The 9955-nt window shown below is 40.6% G+C and overlaps 1 protein-coding gene across 7 annotated transcripts in view; it reads left to right on the forward strand.

Moving 5' to 3' along the window:
* The window catches only part of celf2 (cugbp, Elav-like family member 2), a 492311-nt gene that overhangs the window by 106444 nt on the left and 375912 nt on the right, over positions 1–9955 (forward strand). For 2 of the 7 annotated variants that reach the window (XM_046072689.1, XM_046072691.1), the window contains exon 3: positions 5453–5579. The exons of the other annotated variants lie outside the window; for them this stretch is intronic. The gene's annotated coding sequence lies outside the window, so the exon portion shown is untranslated. The remainder of the gene's footprint in view (positions 1–5452; positions 5580–9955) is intronic. 7 annotated transcript variants of the gene reach the window in all.

The raw sequence follows: 9955 nt of genomic DNA on the forward strand, positions 1-9955 counted from the left end.
CCCCCCCCCCCCCCCCCCACGTTTCATACATCTTTTGTTGTCTGCGTTATTTACCTATCATATCAGACTTCATGTTCGGCTTGTGTTTTTTCAAAGTCTCAACGTGCTGATTGTTTGTACTGCTCTTAACACTAACAAACTTGACATTTGTGAGGGGAAAATCCTCTCTGGGATTGTTTTACACTGATACACTTTCAATAAATTTTTCAGGTGTTGCTTTCTGAATAAAAAGTACTTCTTCATGTTGAACTACTCAAGTTTGTCATTTCCTACATTTCCCAAAATGCCTATTGACATCTTCCTGAGAAAAAATGTGTACCTGTTCTATTCTGCTGTGAGTTTTACAGACAAGTTTGTAGCTGCCCTGCCAATATAATAATATGAAGATACCTCTTTTATTGGCCAGCCAATTGTTATAGTGTCAGATTCATAGTGGACTTGAGTTTTAGTTATAAAGAAAATATATTGTTTTCACTTTTATTAAATTCATTCTTGCATGGAAATTTTGTGTTATATGACCATAATAGTAAGTTTTTGTATGTTTTGTGTGGCTCTGGTCCTACCTGTTGTAAAGTTTTGCAACATCTTCCTGGATCCATATTCCTAATTTAGGTTTGCGGTCTATCCACCTACTGTTGTCATTCTGATTTTCCACATTGTAATTTTACTATTGTTATTTCTTTCTTCTCTGTTTACACAACCTGTCTTGCATGTCTGTCCGGGCTGGAAGTGGGATCCCTCCTCTGTTGCTCTTCCTGCGGATTCTACCCACTCGTTATAGTTCTCTTTTTGAGTTTTCCTTTTGGTCTAAGGATGGAATGATGACATATACAGATTACAAAATCCTTCAAGGCAATTTTGTAATTTTGTGACTTTTGACCCTTTGCTACAAATCACATACTGTACATGTGACTATTTTCCAAACCCAATAACACAGTTTTCACATTCATTTCAAAAAATCAAAATCGTCAAAAATGTACTTTTAGACACTTGACCTTGCTGTTTTCCCTGAGATCTTTTTTTACTGAATTCTTCTGAGTAACCAGGACATTGTTTCTACAAAACATTGTTGCTATTGAGTTTCCCTGAAAAGATCTTGGCGCAGAATATCCATCTTCTACAATCAGAAGTGATGCCGTCAGAACACAAGGACACATTGACCGCTGAAATAAATGAGATCTACACAAAAAGATTTTAAAAAGTTACAAATCCAAACCATTGGGACGGTCTTTAAAGGGCTTGCTTTTGTCAGCCAGTTTACTTTTTATCGCTTACAGTCATTATTACAAATGCAGTCAAAGAACAAGATCATCTTATATTTCATAAAGCCAATACCGGCCCTGATGTATCAGTTTTTACAGAAGTTGTTTCCCAAGTGCAGCAGCGTTTGGGTAAAGACAGAGTGAGAGGAGACATGAAAGTGATTTTCTCCCTGCACTCCTAATTACTTGTCTTCCTCTATCTCTAAAAATAAATTCATATTTCATAAGGCGTCTTTGCTTCAGCACACCGTCACCCTGCCAAACTGTCTGTGTGCCATCCGGTGTCATTTTGATCATGGATATTTAGCAAAGGGAGAAGGGGGGGGGGGGGCATATCTCCCAATTATCTGTGCTGACGGTCTTTGCAGAGCCGTTGACCTCAACCTCCTTGTATCTTAGCAATTTAATTTACCCCTGGCTGTGTGTTGTACGTGATAATTAGAAAGCATTTCAAAGAGAAACTCACACCAGGAGCGCCAGAGAGAAAACGATGCAGAGAGGAAAAAGAGAGACGAAGATAAATAATATTGAATTGAAATGAATAGATGAAGATAAACGCTTACACATGAGAAGATGTAATAGCTGTGAGTGTTTTAAAAGAATATCTCAAATGCCTCAGTATCTTTATGGAGAGCTGGAACTGAAAAAAGAAAATATGAGGAGTCCAGTTGAGTTTATGTGGTATAGAAATATTCTTTCTAGTCATGTTGTAGTGAAATAAAAATGTGACCCATCCTTTTTATTACAGTGACCTCAGTTTGTTGATCATTATTAGGCAAACCTCCATTAGAATAACTAAAAATATAGCTCTTTAAAAAACAACCACACTCTTTCTTATTCAACTCAACGATGTTAGCCTTAAACGCTGGGTAAATTGTAACTTAAAGTAAAATGAAGTGGTAAACTGGTCTTGGATACGTTTTGGTTGGGGACTGAGGAGCAGATAAAGCAGAGAGGATTATAAAATGTGAAGTAAAGAAGGTTGGGGGGGGAGCTCACCTCATCCAAATCCATTACTAGAGTCTGCAGAGCTGAGACGGTCCCATGTCCAATTAGCTGTTTCATCTCCAAGTGGAAATGTTACTATAGGGAGACGCTGCCCGGCAACATTACCTCCTTTCCAATAACTTACAGCTATCAGGAATGAGACTGTGAGTGAATGTGTGTGAATCCTCAGCACAGCACTGTTGGTTGTCGGATTTTCCCATTAATAAGCCTTGGCCTTTATTACCACTTAGCAAGCTCTATGTGTGCGTGTATCTTTCTGCCAAATGTGCTTCTTATCCTGCCTCCCTAAAAGTGAAATCAGACTGTGTGTGTATCTGTGTGTGTGGGTTTGTGCACCTCACACATGCTCGCTCGTGTAGCCGTCAGCGTGTCAGATTACTTTTTAAGGCTGATTGTCAAATACATGACTTTGCATTTTCACCGTCGCTTTGAAGTTTTTGAGAACTTCTTTTCGCATCACCTACTGTAAGACTGTGTGTGTATTTTTTATTTTTTTTTGTGTCTGTGTGTGCCAGCATGTTTGCATGTATTATTGACTTATATATTTATTTTGCAGCATGCCGTGTACTTTGTTTGCGGGGATTACAGACGGTGGGAGCTCAAGCCTCTTAGCCCCTCACAGGCTGCCACAGCTGCCTGCCATTTCTAATGACACTTCAGACTAAGACTGGCTAAGTCCATAGGCAGGTTTATTAGTTTAGAGAATGCTTGAATGCATCCAGCCTCTTTTCGGATGAATGTGTGTGGTACTGTATGTGTGTGAGACTGAGCGATTGCCTCGCTCAGGCAGCGCTGACAGGCCTGTAGAGTTTAAATGAGAGGGATGCTGTACACGGGGAACATAAACGTCTACTTTGGCATCGACATGTCCTGACACAACATGTCAGCATTCAAACAACTCCATAACGTAATGAAGGATGCAAATGTAAATCTCTCTCTCTCATTCTCTCCCTGATGACTTGAGCTAGCTTCTTGTAATAATGTCATTTAATTGTGTCTCATTGTTTATTTGACAGGGCCTCCCTCGGGAGCCGTTACAGCACTTACTTTGTATTCTTAGCGTGCACAGGCGCTAAATCTGTCTTATTTACCTTTTTATACCTAGACATACAATAAAGCCAGACAAGCAGCACAGATTGGATGTTTGGTATCAATTCTTTCTCATTTAGTTTGCAGTGGCAGGTGTGAGGGCCAGTAGGATTATGGGAAAGGGGGAGGCATGGCTGTGTACCTGCTAACATGACTGATCTCACATATTATGAGTCTCTGGTCCTTTGCTGGGGTTGGTGTTTCATTAAAAATGTAGAACCTATTTGACCTCCAGTCTTATCAGGGAACAAAACAGCAAATACCTTTTGAAAACCAAAATTAAGCTGATTACAGAGGCAGCCTTTTTGAATTGCCGGCCAGTCCCTGACAGGACCCACGCAGATCCCTTGCAGACCCCTGCCGTGCCGTGAAATGAGATCCCTCTCGATGACGCAGTAAACGCAGCCGTGACTTGTACATTCAGTGACCTGCACAAGTGACTTTATTTGCTGTTAACAAGGCATCTACTGTAGGCACAAAGTATGTAAATAAATACTTTCAAAAAGCTCATAACATTTTCCTTAACTCGGCAACTGACAAAACTGCGATTTTAAAGGGAGTGTGGGACTTTCTCCTCAGGCGACAAAGGATCAAACCACATGTTACGGTGGTTTGAGTTAAAATAAGACGAGGCACACTTCTTTGGGGGTTTCCTGTGGGTGTCATGGCTGCCAGTTGGCTCTATCACACCGTTACCTCATGACATATCTAGGATTCCCTTTGTCGCTGGTTCCCTCTGTTATGTTACTTGGCTGAATAAAACAATTTCTTACACTTGAAATTGCAGTTTGATGTTCATAGCATTGTGAAAGGTTGCCTTAATGTGCACATTATTTCGCACATTCTTTTCTCACATTCCCAAACACATCATCAGCATTTGAGTGTACCTTTTTGTTCACGCTGAATGCGCCGTCGTTCTCCCAGCCCCCACACCTATTAGCCCAAACAGATACAAACACAAGAAAAATTATGGTATCTCATGCTAACACCCCGCTATTGGATGAATGGGCATGTTTAAAATAAAAGCTACACGCCCTGTCAGGATGCAGGAGGAGAGGGGGAGACTCCCGGTGGCTGGAAACTGAATCCCAGCCGGATGGCAGCCAGAGAGCCTCCTGCTGGTTAGCAGCAATTCTGAATTAAATTAACACAGGACCTTTTTTTTTTTCAACAAGAGCACAGAACCTGATAGTGAAGTTTAAACAAGAATAAACCTCTACATCCACGGAGGAGAGATGAAGAGAGACAGCATTACTATTGATAGAATCTTAACCACTAGAGGGAAAATAATGTTAAGTTTGGCCTAAGGATGGTGCCAGAGGTAAAATCATGTTGTTACATGATTCAAAAGACTCGGGCTCAGCACTGTAATTTCAAATAGGTGCAGGAACCGATTCTGGGGAAATCCAACACCATGATAAAAATCATGATATAGAGCAAACAATGAGGAAGTAATGTAATTAACGTTAGCTAAGTTGTGAGTTTGCACACTGTTTTTCCAGTTGCTGATGCAAAGCTAACGTGAAGCTAACATACAGAGAGGACGAGACGGTCCCAGAGCCAGCACATTGGCTGCAAGCCACTTTGTTTGTTTCACATTTTTGTGAGCCAGGGCTGTGTACAAACACCGGATTTTCTTTCAGTGCAGACATGAAAAACAGCAGGCAGAATGTGAGGAGATAAAGACATTTAATTTACAATCGCTTACTCCACTTTTTAACAGTTCGAGTTTAATCAGTTCAAGCTGTACTTGCTTTATTCATTTCATGGATAACAAATTAACTCAACCTAAACAGGATTTTTGAAGCCCATAAAATAGACATTTGAGAGTTGAATAATATAATCGACTGATATTCATTTCTAATTCACATAAACACATAATGAATGGATTTTGTTATTATAGAATGATGACTGAGCAAGACATTTACAGTGTATTGTTAAGAATTAACAATTAACTCGTTAGTACTCTGTGCTGAACAAACTATATAATGGCATCAACGTTTTTATTACCTCAAACATGTCCTTAGCACTTCTGTGCTAAAATATCTTGCAGAGGGCTGTGGTGGACATATAACTCGCCATATACTTTTCAGAATGTCCACAGCCACTTCAGAACTCCAGAGAAACTGAACCACATGTTCCAACCATACATCAATATTTTCTACACCATTTCGTGGCATCACGCCTTCATCAACAAGATATCTTTGTCTTAAACTGAAGGTAAGAACACTGTTGCAATATTCATGAATTTCCCTGGGATTCCATGCAGCCTTTGTTATTCAATACATCATAATTTATATAAAATATACTTAGCATGAAGCCTAGCCAACTTGTGTGGTCTCTGTGTTTGTGTGTGTCTGTGAGCCTGCGGGGTGGCACATCTAAGTGCAGGGATCCTGGGGAGTATGTTCCTAGAGGTGTACCAGTAGTTTGATCTCTCCATATTAGCCGTATTCCCTGCTATGCAGGCCTCATTACTTTAGCCAGTTCAGCCGCTCCGTAGCTCCCACTCTGCACTGATTCGTGTTGGCCACCTTCAACTAACATACTTCTTTTACTCCCACAGTCAACCTTCCCTTTCTTCTGTCTCCCCTTTCATCCATCATTCACTCTGTCTATCTGTGTGTGTCTGTATGTATGTGTGTGTTCGCCGCCCCAGGTGTGGTTTTGACCCGAGCTTTCATTTAGACAAGACATGGAGTGGCACAGAGGTGGAGGTGGCATCTGGTTGCCTCTAATAGGGATGTGCTATTGATTAACATTTACATCCCCCACCCCCCTGAGATGAAGAAGAATATGATTTAATAAGAATAGAGCAAACAAATAGCGAAGTCCCAGACATGTGAAGCAGAAGTCTATGAGTAAATTAGGATTGCTGCTGTTGATTTTCATTATTAATTAATGTGATGGCTATTATGTTTTTGTTAATCACTAAATGTCAGAACATGGGGGTAAATGCCCATCACAGTACAAGGGGGATGTTTTCAAATTGCTTGTTTTTTCTGTCAATCCAAAACCTGAAGATAATGGGCGAGTCGCTTTATAGCACCTGCATTGGAGTGTGGCATGTGTCTTTCTTACTGGTGTTTATGGGTGTGTGGTCAGTGCCAGAATAGCATAGCATTGCACTTTTGACGTACCGTTTGTCAACCCTAAATATCAAGTGAAGCTCTTTTTGAAGGCCCAACATTTGGTACGTTTCTGTTTAGAACCAGGATAATTTCGCTTTAAACTGGGGTTTCCCAGGCATGGTTCGTAGTTCTCAGAAGGCACCAGTAAAAAAGCCACTCAAAAGTGATGAATAATAAGTAGAGAACACAATTTATTAAAACTGTAGGCTGTAACTAACACATCAACTCTACTGCTTGTACTTAGTCTGAAATTTGACAATGCCTTCACCAGCCTACTTTTATAAGGAGCATTTCTTAGTATATTGTTCCTTGTTTTGAAGTTTTTGTCTTTTTTGGGTGGAACCAGTGAATATTTGGCATTTCTTGCTTGATAATAGACTTAAAAGATTAATTATTTGTCAAAAATTGTCTAGCACCAGAGCGTTTAAAAACAAATACAACTTATCAGATTTAAATCATATATATCAAAAGGTATTGGTATCTGCTTTCAAAACCACATTGTGTTAGAACCCTACTCATTGACTTGGACCATGTCCATTCACCCCATCCATCCAACCTCTCCATCTTCTGTCTTAACACATACATGTCTATTCTATCAATCTGTAAATCATCCCACCAGTCAATACATCTACCTCTCCATCCATCAATCCGCCCTTTTGTCAATACAACATTCTTCCACCCCATCCCCATTTTGTCGTATTAATCCCACGCCGGCTCCTCTGTCAGGCCCAATGCAGGAGCTAATGCATGTGACTAATGAGCACTAATGCTTATCCACTGATACAACAAATGGCATCAGATAGCTGCAGTATTCTAATAGTGGGATGTGATTATACGGATGAGTTGCTATCAGAGCCTCTGCCACTTCTGTATTCTTCACCGTCTTCCTGTTGGTGGGGGTAGATGTAGGAGCTCCGTTTTATTACCTCCAGCCCATCTTTGTAGGCGCGGCGGCGGTCCGGGGATGAGAAAAGGCTGCTTTCACTGGGTGGGTGGGGGTGGGGGTGGGGGGCAGGCGGGGGATTTTAGGTAAAGTTGAAAATACACCATTGCTGGAAGTGAGGTTTGCATTTTATGTCGTCAAGAAAGATGGAGACAGTGAGTATGGAGAAAAGAAGGGAAGAGAGAGACAGAGTAATTGAAATATGAGAGTGCTACAGCAGCAAGCCCATGTGTCCATCAGCAGCTCCGGCACAGCGGGTGGGAGAGTGCTACGTGTGTTTGTGTGTTAGCTGTACCGTCAGAGAGGAGAGGCCACATGCCCCGGTTGTTCCAGTTTGAGAGCAAGATTGACAGCAGAGGTAGGGGTGCACTTGGTGCTCTGCCAGGCAGGACCACATGTGTACACAGAAACACACACACACACACACACACAAAGCCGAGCTCTCCATAACTCGTGGCAAGTGCTTATGTGTGACAGGTTGTCAGGGAAACATTTTCTATGTAAGGTTTATGCACTGTGATAAGGTCGGGCGAGTAAAAGACCTTCAGTGTGGAGTGTGGCCTGGATCCTTTCAGACTCTGGGTCGGCACAGAGCGAAAAAGCCACAGCTGGATTTTTAAGCCAGTATAGAAACTGCACAGGGCTAAAATTTTGGCCCAAGCCTGACCTGGCCTGAATTATTCAGGCTTCAGGCCCGGCAAGGGTCGGACAACTGACATTTTTTTTTTTTTTTTCAGCCTGAACCTGGCTGGAATCTAAAACAATGAGGTCAAAACTATTTCTCTCTCTGGTACACAAATAGGTGCAAACCAAGACTACAACACTGAGTGTGTTTACATGACCACTGATCAGGTTTTTGATATGATATCGGAAACCTGGATAAGCATTAAACCTGGTTTTGAGAAAGATAAAAATTACATTTGTAGTCAGATACAGTACAGAAACCAGAATACTGTGGCATTTGGAAATCTGATACAGGTTACTTCTCATTGTCTTTCATGTGCATGGGTGCGCCATTAACTTGATTTATGCAAAAAATATGACAGTAAACTATCAAATGATGATCTAAGAGCTCAAATCAAAGTAAAAGTCTGACAGATTTTGCTGATGATACATTTTGTCAGGTTTGGCTCGTATTACTAGTGACTTCAGAGAGCAAAGTAAAATCCAGCTGGTAACTCAGTCAATACGGAAGTGATCAGAAATCTGGGTAATGAATACATGATCATGCATACAGGAATATGAATAACCAGGGAACAACCAGGGGCCAGATTTATAAAGCTTTGTCAAGACACAACCAAAATCTGTGCATACAAATCATGACAATTCTTCATCAGATTTCAAAAGCCGCAAGGCCATTTAGTTGTTAATAATGTTGTATAAAACTACTGCACCAGCCTCATTCCACCACCACAGTTACCTAGTGGATGTTGAAACATCCTTATACAACCATATTGATACTTGTGCCCGCTCCACCTCTCATTAGACCTGTCAATGTGAAGAAAGTGCAATTTCACCTATTGTATCGCATCTGCAAGTTTTTCCCAACAGCACCAGAACAGCTGTCATTACGCACAGCTGTGTAAGGTTATAGCGCCCCTAGCACTAATTCGTCACTTGTAGAAAACTTTATCACCGTGTTCTTTCAGTCATCATTATTAAATATCAGAAGGATGAAGGATCCACCAGGACAATACAGAGGTTTAATCCTAGCAGGGTGGAAGATGTAATGTCACCAACTGCTACACAAATAATTCCCTCCACTGTGTGAATGGATACCTGTACATTGTTTTTTTGACTCATCACTTATAAATGTATTGAGTAAAATGCACAAGAGTACTCAATAACGCAACATACTGAATACTGTCATCAGCCTTTCTCCTGGCTGAACTGTGGACATGGTGGTTGTAATCCAGGCCAGCCAGCATGGTCCGATCAGTGTATACTGGTGAGAAGCACAGTGTGTTGGAAGACTGCAGGTGACCTGAGAGCGCAGTAGAAATTAAACATACAGGATTTTTTCCTTCTGGTAAAATAAGTAATGGCATAATACCAGTTACAGTAAAAGGTTTTCACACAGTAAGTTTAGCTACGAACAGTGTCAAACTATATTATAGATAGATACTTGGGGACCTTTAGCCATCGTTGTTTATGTACACCAGGGGTATTCAATTAGATTTCAAAGAGGTGCAGTTAGAGAAAATTTCCTGAAGCAAAGGTCCGGAACATCAAAACGACGAACTTGCATCATTCAGTACTATAACCTATAGTTGTATCAACACATGTTTTTAGTCAACAACGGACTGTCAAATCAAATAATATTTCAGTCAGTTTTCACATCAAACTGGAAGGATAATAAATAACTATTCAAATAATAAATTCTAAATTTAAGTCAACTAAATTAAAGTGCCTAATTTTTAGAAAAAATGTAATAAAAAGTGTAGCTTGAAGTGATGAAGTGTAGTCTTAACCAATTTTATAATAAACACTCATAACAAATGAACAGCTGTAATGCCTCCTCT

This window comes from Micropterus dolomieu, linkage group LG16, assembly GCF_021292245.1.
Source record: "Micropterus dolomieu isolate WLL.071019.BEF.003 ecotype Adirondacks linkage group LG16, ASM2129224v1, whole genome shotgun sequence".
NCBI lineage: Eukaryota > Metazoa > Chordata > Actinopteri > Centrarchiformes > Centrarchidae > Micropterus > Micropterus dolomieu.